The following is a 5,946-nucleotide window of genomic DNA, read 5'->3' as shown; positions in this document are numbered from 1 at the left end:
TAAAGATATATAACAAAACTTAGCATTCTATAAAATAATATCACTATATCCAGGATCCAATAAAAAATTAATAAGTATGCTAAGAAGAAGAAAAGTTTAATTCCTAGAAAGGATAAAAATCAGTCAGGAGAAACATCTGGTTTCTGGTCTGACAAGTAAAGAGCATGGAAGTCATCACCCCCATCATCACAACAAGAAAAAAATTGATCAAACTGAAAATCAACAATTCTATTTAAATCCAGCAGAGAATTGAGGCCACAGGACAAACCACTGGCCCCCAAATTGAAAGATAGAGAGAATAAAAACTTACCATTGCAGAAGTCCAGGAGGAGAAACCTTAGTGAGAACCAGTATTGGGGTAGGAAAACTTAATCTGTAATTGATAAATTGCTGAAGGTTCAGTGTGGATAAGTTTGAGAGTTAAAGACTCCAGGGGGTGGGGGAGGAACAGTCCTAGAGGGTTGGAGGTTAAAACTCATATAGGTGTGAGCTTTATCTCTGAGTTCTCCAGGTTCTCAGTGAAGACTGGAGAAAAATCCCCTGTGCAGCAGGAGGAAAGAAGTCGTCATTTCAAAATATACCCAAAGAATTTTTTTATTCTTAACAAAACCCGCCATCAAGAGAAAGCATTTTACCACAGCCTAGCCAACAGGGGTTTTACCAGAGCCTAACTGACCTGGGGGAAGGGAAATACACAGCCTACACTAACCTTCCTGTCTCACCAAAGGGTAAAACAAAACAAAACAAAATTGAAAAGCACCGTAATGTCACAGCCCAAGGACACAGGCTGAGACCAAATCATAGGACTGTAGAATACTTTCCCTCTCCGCATATGTTATAATCACATTAATAGGGTTTTTATATAATATTAATAAAAGGGTAATGCAACTGAAAGAACTATATATCTCAGACCTTATCTAAGAAGAAATCTCGAAGGAAACCTAAAGACAACAGAGGAGGCAAAAAAATACACCAGAAATTTTTGCACATGACATTTATAGTTATAGCAAACAAACACAACCTAAGCTCTAGTCGTATACACATAAAACCTCACACTAAATGCTTACTTACCTCAGTTCCTCTTGCCCAATACATCATGTAAATTTTTTTTTTAATAACAAGGTATATTAAAAGACAAATAAAACAGTTTGAAGAGACCGAGCAAGCATTGGAACTAAGGTTAGATGTGGCAGAGGTGTTAGAATTATTAAACTGGGAATTTAAAACAACTATGATTAATATACTGGGAGTTCTATTGGAAAAAATAGACAATACACAAGAATAGACGAGTAATGTAAGCAGAGAGATGGAAACTCAATATTGTTAAGACTGGGCACAGGTGAGAAAAAAAATCAATGAGATTGAAAAAGCTAATGAAAACTTTCAAAACTGAAATGCAGTGTATGATGACACTTTGATAATGGTGAAGACCCGTGAGCGTGCAGAAGGTAAGCCAACCTTGAAAATCTGAGAGTATAAGAAAGAAAGAAAAAGAAAGAAAGAAAGAGAGAGAAAGAAAAGAAAGGAAAAAAGAGAAAGAGAGAAAGAAAGTAAAGAAAGGAAGGAAGGAAGGAAGGGAGAAAGAAAGATTGAAATGCAAACAGAAAAAAGGATGAAAAAGAATATCAAAGAACTGTGAGACAATTACAAAAAGTATAACATATATTCAATAAGAATGTCAGAAGATGAAGACAAAGAGAAAGGAACAAAAGAGTTATTGAAGCTAATAATGATTGAGAATTTTCCAAAATTAATAACACCAAATCACAGATATCAAAAAAGTTAACACCTTGGCATATCATATTTGAACTGCAGATAATCAATGACAAAGAAAATCTGTAAAGAAGCCAGAGGGAAAATACACCTTACCTGTAGAGACCAAGGATAAGAATTACATCCAACTTTTTTTCAGAAGCCATGCCAGCAAGAAGAGAGTGGAATAGAATACTTAGAGTCTTGAAGAGTAAAAATGACCAACGTAGAATTTTGTATTCTGTGAAATTATACTTAAAAAGTGAAGAAAAAAGACTTTCTCAGACAAACAAAATTGATGGAATTTGTTGCCAGTAGATCTGCCTTGAAAGAAATATTCAAAGAAATTCTTCAGAAAGAAGGGAAGTGATGGATAGGGGTAGTGGACAGGTTGTGCAAGAAATGTTACAAGACCAAACAGTAAGATCACTAGGAATGTGACATTGAAGAAAAAAATTGAAGGAGGTGGGGAAGGAGCTATGTGTGCCTCTGGGGAAAGAGATGCAGGCAGAAGTAGGAGCTAGTGCAAAGTCTGAAGGTGGGAGTGTGGAAAGACAGAATCTACTCCAAAGAAACCCGGGCAAAGTGTAGATAAGAAATGAAAATATGATGAAAGCTAGCTTCCCTTCAGCTTAATAGATATTAATAATGTACCTTGTTTTGTCTTATGCAACATAATGTTTTTGTGCAATAACATGACACCAATTAAGTTGTAGCCTCATTTTGAGACCAATTATCAAGAGTTTAAAAAAAGGAGCTGAATATTTAAGTGTAGACTGTATGAGTTCTTTAAAAGTCAAAAGTTATTTACTTTTCAAACTGGAAATGAAAAGGCCACTGAAGCCCCCTATAGGATTTTATTTCTAATAAAGTAAATATTGATAGCTATAACCCATACACACAAAAAACTAGTTCTTTGGGGTCCTCAATAATTTTTAAAAGGAATAAAATGTTCTTGAGACCATAAAGTAAGCAAACCACTGTGGATTATAGGGTTTTAAAAATATATTTTGTTTGTTTATTATTATTTCATTTTTCTCTTTTATTTATGCTTTCATTTTTTTCATTTTAAAATTATTTTTGTCTTCCTCTTGTTTTTCTTTATTTTTTCCCTTTTCTCATTTTTCCCTAGTCTGTCTTTCTCATTTGTTTTCTTTTAAATTTAGTTTGTATTTATTTTTGTTTATTTCTATTTTTATCTGGCATTATGTTTTAATACCATTAAAAACCCAATTTATCAGGTGGGCTGTAGAAGTGATTTTTCTTTTAAGGTGAATTAGACCAAGTTTCTCACCAATTTTTCCTAATTTTAAGTGAACCTTGGGACACCTTGACTCCAAAGCCCAGGTGTAAATCCATCCTGTTACAGGACCTCTTGGCCATCTCTGTTGAGGAGAGATCCCTATTGGCAACTGCCTTTCAAGTGTAACTTGGCTCATGTAAAGTTGGCTGAGGTGAGGTTGGCTCAGCACATCCTGACTGGAAGAGAGGTGGCCATGAGGATCATTGATGAGACCAAGCAAAACTCCCCCAGCCTCCAAAGACTATCTTGATAAGCAGGAATCATAAAGGCTTTGAATCATCCCAACATAGTGAAAGTATTTGAAGTGGCTGAGACTGAGGAAACTCTCTACTTTATCATGGAGTACTCCAGCAGGGAAGAACATCTTACAGTGGTGCTGTTAAATGTGTTTTATTCATAGGAAATTAAAGGCAGAAAACCTGCTCTGGATGCTGACGTGGATATCAAGATTGCAGACTTTGGCTTCAGAAATAAATTTGCCATAGCAATAAGCTAGATAACTTCTGTGACAGCTCTCCTCATGCTGTCCCAGAACTTTCCCATGGCTGAAAGTATGATGGACTCATGGTATTAATAGATGTGTGGAGCCTAAGAGTCATCCTACACACTGGTCCATAGATCCCTGCCTTTTGATGGACAGAACTTAAAGGAGCGGCAGAGTGAGCACTGAGCAAAATATGCTATATTCCCTTCTCATTATTCATGGAGTGTAAAAACCTGCCATAGAAATTTCTCATCCTCAATTCCAGTAAGAAGCTCTTTATTTCTATTCTTTCCTATTTTTAAATTTTAATAGATTTAGGGTGTACAATTTGAATTCCATTACATGTATATATTTTATAGTGCTAAAGTCTGGGCTTTTGGTGTACCCATCACCAAAATAGTGTACATTATACCACACAGGTAATTTTTCATCCATCACCCCCTCCCATTGTCCCCCCTTGTATGCCTCTAATGTCATTATAGCACTATATGTGCCCTTGTGTAGCTGTAGTTTAACTCCTACTTATAAGTGAGACCATGCAGCATTTATTTTTCTGTTCCTGAGTTACTTCACTTAGAATAATGACCTCTAGTTCCATCTATTGAAATGATTATATGTTTTTTGTTTTTAATTCTGTTTATGTGGTGAATCACATTTATTGACTCGCATATGTTGAATCATCCTTGCATCCATGGAATAAAACCTACTTGATCATGGTGGATTATCCTTTTGATGTGCTGTTGGATTTGGTTTGCTAGTATTTTTTTGAGGATTTTACATCTACGTTCATCGATATTGGTCTATAGTTTTCTTTTTTCATTGCATCGTTTCCTGGCTTTGGTATCAGGCTGATACTGGCTTCATAGAATGAATTAGGGAGGATTCCCTCCTTCTCAATATTTTGGAACAGTTTCAGTAGGATTGGCACCAGTTCTTCTTTGTACATATGGTAGAATTTGGCTGTGAAACCCTCTGCTCTTGAGCTTTTTTCTTTTTGGGGGGAGGCAGGGGGAGATTTTTTATTGCTGATTCAATCGTGCTATTTGTTATTGGTTTATTCAAGTTTTATCTCTTCCTGGTTCAATCTTGGGAGGCTGTATCTTTTCAGGAATTCATCCATTTCCTCTAGATTTTCTAGTTTGTGAGCATAGAGTTGTTCATAATAGCCTCTAATGATGCTTTATATATCCGTGGTATCAGTTGTAATGTCTTCTTTTTAATTTCTGATTGTGTTTATTTGCATCTTCCCTCTTTTCTTGGTTAATATAGCTAGTGCCTTATCAATTTTGTTTGTCTTTTAGAAGAACTAACTTTTTATTTCATTGATCCTTTATATTGTTTTTGAAAAATTTCTATTTCATTTAGGTCTGCTTTGATCTTTGCTATTTCTTTTTTTTTTTTTTCTTCTAACTTTGGGTATGCCTTGTTCTTGCTTTTTTTTAGTTCCTTGAGATGTGATGTTAGGTTATTAATTTGTGATCTTTATGTCTTTTTGATGTAGGCATTTAATGCTATAAAATTCCCTCTTAGCATTGGCTTTGTTGTATCCTGCAGGTTTTGTCATGCTGTGTTTTAATTTTTATTCATTTCATACAATTTTTTAATTTCCATCTTTATTTCTTCTCTGACCAGTGATCACTTAAGAGAATATTGTTTAATTTCAATGTGTTTGTATAGTTTTTGATGCTGCTATTCATATTGATTTCTAACATTATTCCACTGTGACCTAAGAAGATACTTGATATGATTTTGATTTTTTGAAATTTGTTAAGAGTTGTTTTGTGACCTAAAATGTGGTCTATCTTGGAGAATGTCTTTAACTGTTGAATAAAATGTTCTGTAAATGCCTGCTAAGTTCATTTGGTCTAAAATTCAATTTAAGTCCAATGTTTCTTTGTTGATTTTCTGTCTTGATGACTTGTCTAGTGCTGTGAGTGGGGTGTTGAAGTCCCCCACTATTATTGTGTTGTTTTCTATCTCTTTCTTTAAGCTTAGCAATATTTGCTTTGTAAATCTGGATTCTCTGATGTTGGGTGCATATATATTTGGAACATTATATCCTCTTGCTAAGTTGATACCTTTATCATTATATAATGACCTTCTTTGTCTTTTTTGGGTTTTTTGTTTGTTTGTTTTTGATTTAAAGTCTGTTTTATCTTATATATATATAGGTACCCCTGCTTGCTTTTGGTTTCTGTTAGAGTGAAATATCTTTTTCCACCCCTTTACTTTCAGCATATATGTGTCTTTATGGGTAAGTTGAGGTTCTTGTAAGCAGCATATAGTTGGATTATATATTTTCATGCATTCTGCCAACCTATATCATTTAAGTGGGGCATTTAATCCATTTATGTTCAAGGTTAATATTGATATATGATGCTTTGTTATTGTCATATTGTTAGTTAAT

At 34.5% G+C, this 5,946-nt stretch overlaps 1 non-coding gene across 1 annotated transcript; it reads left to right on the top strand.

The window, feature by feature from the left end:
* Positions 1 to 1,398: 1,398 nt before the first annotated feature.
* Positions 1,399 to 1,478, top strand: LOC138376741 (small nucleolar RNA SNORD55/SNORD39). Its single transcript, XR_011231717.1, has one exon. It is a non-coding gene; the product is annotated as a small nucleolar RNA SNORD55/SNORD39 (small nucleolar RNA).
* The last annotated feature ends 4,468 nt before the right edge of the window (positions 1,479 to 5,946 follow it).

This window comes from Eulemur rufifrons, chromosome 28, assembly GCF_041146395.1.
Source record: "Eulemur rufifrons isolate Redbay chromosome 28, OSU_ERuf_1, whole genome shotgun sequence".
Classification (NCBI taxonomy): Eukaryota; Metazoa; Chordata; class Mammalia; order Primates; family Lemuridae; genus Eulemur; species Eulemur rufifrons.
This window is presented reverse-complemented; position numbering and strand designations above follow the sequence as displayed.